At 43.9% G+C, this 11,399-nt stretch overlaps 1 protein-coding gene across 1 annotated transcript in view; it reads right to left on the reverse strand.

Annotated features, from left to right (window-relative positions):
• Positions 1 to 11,392, reverse strand: part of LOC114643056 (stabilin-1-like) — a 42,696-nt gene extending 31,304 nt beyond the window's left edge. Inside the window, exon 1 of the mRNA XM_051922022.1 lies at positions 11,383 to 11,392. The gene's annotated coding sequence lies outside the window, so the exon portion shown is untranslated. The remainder of the gene's footprint in view (positions 1 to 11,382) is intronic.
• Positions 11,393 to 11,399: the final 7 nt, after the last annotated feature.

An 11,399-nucleotide genomic window follows, 5' to 3' on the forward strand; every position in this document is an offset into this window, starting at 1 on the left:
TAGTGGTGACTGGCCTCCCCTTGTGACAATAAATCAACTACAGTTTTCAAGTCAGTAAGTGACCTCGGCAACTCGTATGACAAATTGGGAAGTACGGGTAGAAACCCACTTTATGCGTCTCGTACAGCAGAACAGGGTTTACTAGAATCTGGAAAAACACAACTTGAGATGTAACAGCTCGACCTGTCCACTGACACACCCCTGTCTTCTGGACAGCGCCATCACTATTACGAGACCGCTACCAATGCTTCGTTACCAAAAAGAAGCCTTCCTTAGTAACACAGCGAATACTCAGAATCCTCACTTCAAAACTAAACGGCATGCCTGCCATGCACATCACATACGTCCGAGTAACTGAAACAATGCGTGCCAGTCAGAAGACTCGACATTTGTCCATTTGTTCCAGTTTTACATTTTTATGCTCAGCTGCAGCTCTGCATGGGCTGTCACCTGTCACCTTATCCTCTGTGATGACAGCTCATTCGGATGAGCCGCTTCTTTTAGCTTCAACAACCACAACAACACAGGCGATGGTGCAGAATTCCATCTGATTCACTTACAAAATGATACAAATAATAATAACAACAATTACCTGTTTCGCGTTGCTGACGTAAACCGAATTCTTCTTGCTTCTGGCTTAGGTTTAAAATTTAGGAAAGTAAGCAGGTCCCGGCAGCCTCTCCTCACAAAACTTTAATTATCATATAAAAGAACAAACATTCAGAGCAAAAACAATTTGAACTCCTAGCGTTTTGTTTGACCGGTTAGTGAGAATGGCCGAAGGAGACGCCCCCCGCACAGGTGAGGCCGTTTTCCACTAATTTTCAACTGAGTCTGACTGCATCCAATGGGAGAAGAGAGTGCGGAGTTGCACCGCCCAGCCCTAGAACTCGATAGGCTGCTACGACTTTCCAATAGGATTTAGAGGAGGAGGAGAAGGCAGCCTGTCATCTGCCGCTGGTATTGTCAACGCTGTACGCATATGGGAAACTTTTTCAGAATTTAATCGTTTTTCTTGATATCAAAATTCAAATTGCTGATATGTTTTTGAAATCTGATAGCGCTTTAAAAGTTGATGTTAAGTTTCCTAATTCTGATTTCAGCATTTTAAAATATGACATCCGGACTGACAAGACAGCACAGTGGCGCAGTAGTTAAGATGGTACCACACTGTAAGGTGTTTGCCTGTTCTTCCAGTGTCTGCGTGGGTTTGTTTCGGGTGCTCTGATTTCCTCCCAATGTACAAAGACATGCAGGTTAGGTGAACTGCGACACTACGTTAGCCCCAGTGCGTGTTTGAAAGTGTATGTGCGTTAGCCATAAGAGCACAGCAATCCATGTCGTATGTCTGTGGTTAATAAATTACGTCAGCCTGCATCTGACCTGATCACTGCAGACTGTGAAAAATTCCTTCACTTTTTCCGTGATAAAATTATCAATCAATCCTCTGATTTTCTGCTGCGAATCGGGTCTGGGTCATTGGGGCAGCAGTGCAAGCAAATATGCCTAGACTTCTTTTTTCCCTGCCACCTGCTCCAAATCCCCCAGGAGTACACCGACAAATTCCCAGCCAAGCTTGGTCTTCTCCGATGTCCCCTCCCGGTGGGACATACCTGAAACATCTCCCCGGGCTGGCGTCCAGAAGGCATCCTGTCAGGTATCTTAACCACCTCGTCTGCTCTCCTTACCCCTTCACGAAGGCTGAGCCCAGACACCCAGAAACTCAATTCGTATCTGCGATCTAGTGCTTCGGTCAATACGCACAGTTCATGGCCATAGGTGACAGTAGAAACTTAAATTGATCGATCATCAGTAGCTTCACCACGACTGACTATATAACTTCTTACCGATCCGCCAGTCGACCTCTTCTTACCTCACTTGTGAACAACACCCTGAGATATTTATACTCCTCCGCGGAAGAAAGTACCTCAGTCTCTCGTTCTCTGCTGTGACATTGCTAGCATAAGATACTGGCCACCTGTCACTTACGGACTAGAAGAATATTAACGCGCCGATCGAACGGGTCGCAACAATATGAAACAGGAGGAACACGTTGTAGTCGCTCGGCGCAAGCGTATTGCGGTGCGAACGGCGCAGAGGCGTCACGTGGTGAGTATAAACCGGTTTAAGAAGACTGAAGAAGGATTATATCCCAATGCCGCTCAGTCATAGCACGACGTTCTTTAGGAGGCTAAACCTATGCAATAAACTTTAAGAAGCAACTGGAATGGGGGGCTGGCATCTGTGGGTGAGTGGTCTGGCAGAGAGATCACAATAATAAAGAAATACATTAACTAAAACATTAGCATTAGCTATTGCAAAGCCTCAGCTTCCAAAAACCGTAACATTACCAACACTTTCATTTCAACTGGCTTTTACACGTAGAAAAAGAGTCCAAATGACGTTCAAGATTTGTCACAAATATTATTCCATCTCTGTCAAATCAATAAGTTATTGTTGTCCAGGATTTTCACAACAGTCCACCTTTCCTGGGATGTGCAAGCCAGTCCTGGTCTGCCTACCATCTTCTGGCAGCATCTAGTAAGTTAAAACAGCTTATCATCCATCCATCCATTTTCCAACCCGCTGAATCCGAACACATGGTCACGGGGTCTGCTGGAGCCAATCCCAGCCAACACAGGGCACAAGGCAGGAACCAATCCCAGGCAGGGTGCCAACTCACCGCAGGACACACACAAACACACCCACACACCAAGCACACACTGGGGTCAATTTAGAGTCGCCAATCCACCTAACCAGCATGTCTTTGGACTGTGGGAGGAAACCGGAGCGCCCGGAGGAAACCCATGCAGACACGGGGAACAGCTTATCAGCTCTCCTAAATCATGGTGAAGTTCTGAGTAGTTTCCTATATTATAAAAATCGATTAAATGCTTTTACTTCTACGTCAAAGAGTAGGCCCAAATTTGTGTCACTCTGAGATTTTTGATGGGATAAGACCCTTTTTCCCACCTGATGTTATCTGAATGGTCCAACTTGTGATGAGTTAACATCGTGGCCTAACCTGCACAATGAGGACAAAAAGAACAATCCCAGCAACTCTGTGAAAATGTGATTGAAAAGAACAATTGAAGGAATGGAGAGAACAAAATGCCCAAGTCACTGAATATCCAATTAAACCAGTCATTAGGAAATGGAAAGAATATGGCACAGCTGTAAATCTGCCTGGAGCAGGCAATCCACAAAAATGGAGTCATTGTACAAGAGGTAGACTAATGAGGAAGGCCACTAAGAGATTAATGATAACTCCGAAGGAAGTACAACTTACAGAGACTGAGGTTGGACAGGCTGTGCAGACAAGTGTTGCCCTGTTACTTCACCAGTCCTGGCTTTATGGAAGAGTAGTATAGGGAAAGCCACTGGTAAAGAAAAAAAAAATGCCTTACTGTGATGATATTTTGGCACAGGATAGTGACTGACTGGCCTACAAGCCAATTTAGACTTCCCAGGGCTGTCTTTTTACTTTCTCGTTTATGAAGTATAGGGAAAGTATTATAATCATCCAAAGATTCGATGTCGAGATTTTGATGAATCTTGACATTTTAGACCTCCCTGACTTTCTTGTATATGAACTGTAGGGAAAGTATTGGACTTCTCTTATCTTGCTAAGTATCACAGTTCACTTGGGTACCGATTTATTGGTGCGAATCCAAGAAAGCGGCTGCGGGTTGAGGGGAGGTGAGCGAGGCCCTCCTCACTCATGTGCCACCTCTGTTCGAGTTGCTCTACCTCTCGCCATGTGTTGGAGTGTAGGCCTCTGCTTAGCTAGTGATACCTGTTTGTTCAATAGATGTTATCATCTACAGATTGTTAAGGAGTAGTGTTTGACATTTTTAAGAAAGAGATTAGAGCTGCGTGTGTTTTAGAGGGTAGCTGCTGATTGCCAGAGACATCACGCCCTTGGCTAGAGAACATAAATATATTTTAGTCCTTGTTGATTATGCTACATGATATCCTGAAGCTGTCCCTCTTCATACAGCTGCTACAAAAGCAATCACACAGGAATTTGTAGGAGTCTTTGTGAGATCCGTCATCCCTAAAGAAGTCCTAACAGACCAGGGGATGACTTTCACCACGGAGACATTCAGGGAAACGGCTAAGTTACTCTGGACGAAGCATTTAAAACCTCAGTACACCATCCTCAAACTGAAGCTTTTGTAGAGAGGTTTAACTAGACACTAAAACAAATGCTATGCAAGGTGGACAGTGACGATGAAAGGAACTGGGACCAGTATTTGTATTATTTGTCTATCAGGAAGTCCCCACAGTTTTTTCACCTTTTGAATTATTATATGGGCGACAACCCGGTGGCATATTGGACATTCTAAAAAATGGTTGGTAGGAAAAGGCACTCCCCTCAACAAATATATCAGAATATATTGTGCAATTATGTGATAGATTTGGGAAAATCCAGTCCATCCTTAAAGAACACACAGAAAAGATGCAAACAGCACAGGCCTGTAATTACGACTTTGGAATGTTTCGTCCGGAGTTCTGCCCAGGAAATTGTGTCATGGTCCTGATACCCATCTCCCATTCCAAGTTATTGGCTCATTACCAAGGTCCATACGAAGTTAAGGAAAGGAAGGGGCTTATTGACTATTACGTGAAACAGCAGACAAATACTGTATATCACGTGAACTTACTGAAACATGGAAGAATAGGGTCCCTGGTCCCTCCTCTGGACAGCCTCATTCATTCTTTGCTCGGAAAACAGCACTTAACTTCAGGCCCAATTTGATGGCCAATTAACGACAGGAGCTGGAATCAGATATCCTGTCTGTCTTAGGTGTCATAGAGGAACGTCACAGTTCCTGGTCCAGTCTTATTATCTCAGTTCCTAAGCCTAAAGGAAGATGGGGGTTTTGCAATGACTTCTGTTGACTTAATCAGGTTTCACAATTTGACGCTCACCCAATGACACAAGTGCACAACTTCCATGAGTAGTTAGGCAAGGAGAAATTCTTGACCACGCTTGACATGATGAAAGCGTCCTGGCAGGTTCCTTTAATGGACTCTGTCAAGGTGAAGACTGCATTTAGAACCCCTAGTGGACACTGGCAGTACCGTGTCCTTCCATTTTAGTTACACTGGGCGCCAGCAACCTTCCAGCGTCTGGTGAATAGAGTGCTTCGTCCCCATAATTCCCGTTATACAGCCAACCTGGTTGACATTATCATCTATTCGAGCACATGGAAGAAACACCTACAGCAGGTCCAAGGCAGGCTCCATACACTAGGTAAGGGCGGTCATTGTATCAACACAAAGAAGTGTTTCTTTGGGTTGATCAAAGCCAGATATTTGGGCTACCTGGAGGGAAGGGGTACGGTGAAACTACAGTGTTCTAAAGCCAATGCCATTTTTAAGTGGCCTTGTCCAAATACAAAGGGGCATCTGTGTCAAAGTGTCACCAGTGTGAACACTGGCAAGTCTCGCCCTTAGAGAAACAGAATCATGTAGGATAATAAAGCTGGTCACGCTGGAGCTCGAACTCCTGAATTAATAAAAGGCCACATTCAGTGCATTCACTGTGGACAGCTCCGTCCAGACCTGACACAGCTTGCAGTACTGGAGTTCACTCTTCCCACCCACTTCCATGAAGTCCTAACCTATGGGCTGCTGTGACATTGAGAGCAGCCTTCAGATGAAGGCTCAGTGATAGCAAATTATCACCATGAAGAAAGGTTGGTTTGGTGGAGTTTATTATTATTGTTATTATTATTATTAATCAATTTTATTTAACTTGACTCCTCTGCCGGTTTGTTTGGGTCAAATCTTGCAACTGATTTTAAACCCACTTTTGGCGAAGCGAATTTCTTCAAATTTTTCATACCTATTCAGTGTCGATGACAATACAATAATCTGTCAAAACTGATGCAATTACGTAACAAATTTCACCATAATCAATGGTTATGTGCTTCCAATTAGCGAACACACAGCAATGACGGAGAGAGAATGCAATGCGACATAGGAGCATACGAGTGATCACCCCCAGTTACCCCTTCCAGTGAGTGGAGTGGGTGAATACACGGGCCGACTTTACTTGTCTATCCTTGTGAAGGAGGAGCCTTGATGATCACGGTGAGGAAGTATTGGCGTACGCCTGACGTTCTGTCGTCGATATTATTTTATCGCAGCGACCGAGTGCTAATCCCATAAGAGCCGGAACAGAAAAATAGAGACCAAAATATAATTCTTTTTAGTATTCAAATAATTCTGCAGAGAAGATATGTTATGTAATACCTTTAAAGAAGCTTCCCATTCATGAAAAATGATTAAAGAAAAATTATTTGCAAAATACTCAGTAAGCAGTAAGATCACTGCACACATAAACTCTTAATTTAAATTTCTTTTTGATATCTCCTGATGTTGACTCTACTTCATCTATACATTTTGAAACTATAAAAGTGTGTGTTTTCAGGGACGTCTTGCTTTGCTTATTATTCTTTTTTAAATACTGTTGAAGTCACTACTTGAACTGTGTTAATAACAATAACAACAGAAATAATAATGACAGTTTTTCCACACTGCATTTCTTAAACCATACCAGGTACATAAAATACCGAAAATCTGTTACTGGTACGGCGAGTCAATGAGAGAGACGGACAGCGGGCTTGGACCACAGACGTATCTTCAAAAGAAATGGAAAAGTATTTATGGGCTGCAAATATATATACCTACCACAAGAGGGCGATCAAATTGCAATTTTATATATCTACCACAAGACGGCGAGAAGATGGCAATTTTGCCTTTGTTGTTTATTATCATCATTTACATTTACTCTCGTTTCTTTTTCATTATATATATATATATATATATATATATATATATATATATATATATATATATATTCTCTTTATTTTCTAATAATTATCTTTATTATTATTAAAAGTAAGCAGTTGGTGTCTGTTCTTTCTTCCAATAAAGGACGCAAAGCAGCTTTCGCAAAGCAGCTGCAACACTTTTAAGAACCAATATGTCTGACGCTGCAAATAAAAGAGAGAGTAATGCTTACCATCATTCTTCGGGACCCCCTTCGACTCGGGATCAATTGCAAGGCCGGCTGTTTGTCGGGGGGTCGTTCTGTTAAAGCCTTAGCCCTGCGCCACCATACCTGAGCTAAAGCCGCTTAAAGACTCCTCTTAGATGATGCATTCAGGGCCGGCAAGCAGGGTGTTTTAGTTAATGAATTTCTTTATTATTTTGATCTCTCTGCCAGACCACAGTTACTCACCCACAGATGCCAGCCCCCCATTCAAGTTTGCTTCTTAAAATTTATTGCACAGGTTTTGCCTCCTAAAGAACGTCGTGCTATGACTGAGCGGCATTAGGATAAATGCAATGCGCCTGCGTCGAGCGACCACAACGTGTTTCTCCTTATTGCGACACGTTCGAATTGCGCGTTAATATTCTTCTAGTCCGTAAGTGACAGGTGGCCAGTGTCGTATAGCTAGCAATGTCACAACAGAGAACGTGAGACTGAGGTACTATTTTCCACGGAGGAGCCGAAATATCTCAGGGTCTTGTTCACAGGTGAGGTAAGCAGAGGTCGACCGGCGGATCGGCGCAGACTGCAGATGTTATACCAGTCAGTCGTGGTGAAGCTGTCGATTTATCGATCGATCGAAGTTCCTACCGTCACCTATGGCCATGAACTGTTTCTGGGTGTCTGGGCTCAGCCTGTGTATGAGAAGGGGTGTGGAGAGCAGAGGAGGTGGTTAAGACATCTGACAGGATGCCTTCTGGACGCCAGCCCGGGGAGATGTTTCAGATATGTCCAAACGGCAGGGGACCTCGGGGAAGACCAAGGCTGGCTGTTAATTTGACGATGTACCCCTGGGGGATTTGGAGCAGGTGGCAGGGAAAAACGTCTGGGCGTATTTGCTTACACTGCTGCCCCAATGACCCAGACCAGATTCGCTGCAGAAAATCAGAGAATGAGTTGACAATTTTATCACGGAAAAAGTGAAGGAATTTTTCACAGTCTGCAGTGGTCAGATGCAGTTTATTAAGCACAGACATATGACAACAAACACGTTAACAACATACTGGGGCTAACGTGGTGTCGCCAGTTCATCTAACCTGCATGCCTTTGGACATTTGAAGGAAATCGGAGTACCCACTCTGGCACGGGAAGAACAGGCAAACTCGTTAGTGTGGCACCATCTTAAACACTGCGCCACTGTGCTGTCTTGTCAGCCCGGATTTTAAAATGCTGATATAATTAGGAAACTTAACATCAACTTTTAAAACGCTATCATATTTCAAAAACACATGAGCAATTTGAATTTTGATATCAAGAAAAACGATTAAATTCTGAAAAAGTTTCCCATGTGCGTACAGCGTTGACAATACCAGCGGCAGATGACAGGCTGCCTTCTCCTCCTCCTCTAAATCCTATTGGAAAGTCGTAGCAGCCTATCGAGTTCTAGGGCTGGGCGGTGCAACTCCGCACTCTCTTCTCCCATTGGATGCAGTCAGACTCAGTTGAAAATTAGTGGAAAACGGCGTCACCTGTGCGGGGGGCGTCGCCTTCGGCCATTCTCACTAACCGGTCAAACAAAACGCTAGGAGTTCAAATTGTTTTTGCTCTGAACGTTTGTTCTTTTATATGACAATTAAAGTTTAGTGGGGAGAGGCGGCCGGGACCTGCTTACTTTCCTAAGTTTTAATTCTAAGCCAGAAGCAAGAAGAATTCGGGGCACGTCCGCAACGCGAATCAGGTAATTATTATTATTATTATTATTACAGTAAGTGGATCAGATGGAATTCTGCACCATCGCCTGTGTTATTGTGGTTGTTGAAGCTAAAAGAAGCGGCTCATCCGAATGAGCGGTCATCACAGAGGATAAGGTGACAGGTGACAGCCCATGCAGAGCTGCAGCTGAGCATAAAAATGTAAAACTGGAACAAATGGACAGATGTCGAGTCTTCCTACTGGCACGCATTGTTTCAGTTATTCGGACGTATGTGATGTGCATGGCAGACATGTCGTTTAGTTTTGAAGTGAGGTGTCTGTGTTTTCTTTGCGTTACTAAGGAAGGCTTCTTTTTGGTAACGGAGCCGAGGCAGGGGTTTTGAATTTTGAGTTCTAATAGTGATGGCGCTGTCCAGAAGACAGGGGTGTGTCAGTGGACGAGTCGAGCTGTTAGACCTTGAGTTGTGTTTTTGAAGATATTTTTCCAGATTCTAGTAAACCCTGTTCTGCTGTACGAGACGCTTAAGGTGGGTTTCTACCCACACTTCCCAATTTGGCATACGAGGGCAGATGCCGAGGTCACTTACTGACTTGAAAACTGTAGTTGATTTATTGTCACAAGGGGAGGCCAGTCACCACGAACTGGGACTCCTCGATTGAGCTGAGGCACAACACGAAGTTACAGGAGAACATGCAGATGTGCTTCGCCACGTTAGGAGCTTTAAATAACGGGACTTTTTAGATATTAATATATGTTAATATGTCTACGTGACTATTTTTGAATGGGTCTCATGGATGGGAAACAATGTGTATAATGCAGCACGTTCATGATCAACCGTTATTAAAATAAAATACAGTTTTACAGCCCTCTTTTCAAACTATAGTGCCTTTGTTGTTCTGTAGCAGAGCATTAATTGCACTGTGCTGTTAGTTTTCCCGAGTCAGTGGCACACACGCGAGCGGTCTCGGTTCTATGGGCCGATGCCTCGTCTTGCATTACCAGTTACGGGTGTATACTGTACCTCAGACCGGAGTGCTACGGAGTGCGTGAAGGCACCTCAGTAACCTGCAATTCAAGGCGAGACACTGGCCTGTGGGGTCCACAGATGTGTCGCTAACATTAAATGCGTCTGGTCGGCTTAGTATCTAAGCAGACTCGGTAGCTCAACCGGGTGGACCACTCATTCAGCGGAGAAGAGTGCGGGTTCGCGTCTCCCTTCACATCATAAGAGCAACTGAAACAAAATGCAGGCTCTTTATTTGCTGTGGCCACCGAAGAATTAACGGTATAAATGATTTGTACACCGTTCTTTAAGAGGCGACCCCTCGGTGGCACAGCGAAACAAGCACTCAACCCCGACAGCCAAAACCGAGTCGGCCCCGCGATCGAGACCGAGCCCCGGCAGCCCCGAGCGAGACCGCCCCGCGATGAAGAGTGACCCCCGAACCAGGGCGTCACAGAGGGCCCGCAAGAATGACGACCAAAAAAGACTTTATTTTATGTGATGTGTCAACGGAGAGATCAGTTGTCAAAAATGCTGAAGCTCAACTCCCGAAAAGAGTCCGAGAACAGCTCAGCACGATAAACACCAGCAAGACGCCGCCCAAGATGGAACAGGCAGCGGGCTCGAATCCTCCTCTTGCCATCATCAGAAAGATACCTGAGCTGTAAAGGAAGGAAAAACAAAAACCAATACTTAATTTTAGTAATCATAATAAGCAAACGGAGCATTATGAATTTTAAAAGTAGAAACTAAGAAATACAAAAACATAATAGTACATTTTAATTATATAGTACCTTTACCATGCTCAAAGATCGTTAATGCCCTAACTGCTGCTGCAAAATCATTTAAGTCACATTTTGTTCGCTCTGCTACAGAACAACAAAGGCACTCTAGTTTGAAAAAAAGGGGCAATAAAACTGTATTTTATTTTTAAAAACTTGATTATAAATGTGCGGCATTATAAACTTCGTTTCCCATCCATGAGACCCACTGAAATAAAACAGTCACTTAGACATCCTGACATTCTAAACAGTCCTGTTATTAAAAGGCTCCTAACGCGGTGTGGGATCTCAAAACGGAGGATGTCGCATGTCGATTGGATTCCTCCTACCTTGTGACAATAAATGAACTACAGTTTTCAAATCAGTAAGTGACCTCGGCATCTGCCCTCATGTGCCAATGAAACCCACCTTCAGTGTCTCATACAGCAGACACAGAGTTTACTGGAATCTGTGAAGATCACTTCAAAAACACAACTCGGGATCTAACAACTCGACCCGTCCACTGACACACACACCTGTCTTCTGGACAGCGCCATCACTTTTGGAACTCAACATGTAAGACCGCTACCTCGGCTTCGTTACTAAAAAGAAGCCATCCTTAGTAACACAATGAATACGCAGATTCCTCACTTCAAAACTAAACGACATGCCTGCCATGCACATCTCATACGTCCAAGTAACTGAAACAATGCGTGCCAGTCAGAAGACTCGACATTTGTCCGCTTGTTCCAGTTTTACATTGTTATGCTCAGTTACAGCTTATCTTCCGTGCTTCAACAACCACAGTAGTGCAGGCGATCATGCAGAATTCCATCTGACTCACTTACTGTAATAAATACAAACTAATAAAAGTAATAATAACAACAACAACACTTACCTGTTTCGCGTTGCTGA

Source organism: Erpetoichthys calabaricus, unplaced genomic scaffold (assembly GCF_900747795.2).
Source record: "Erpetoichthys calabaricus unplaced genomic scaffold, fErpCal1.3, whole genome shotgun sequence".
Lineage (NCBI taxonomy): Eukaryota > Metazoa > Chordata > Cladistia > Polypteriformes > Polypteridae > Erpetoichthys > Erpetoichthys calabaricus.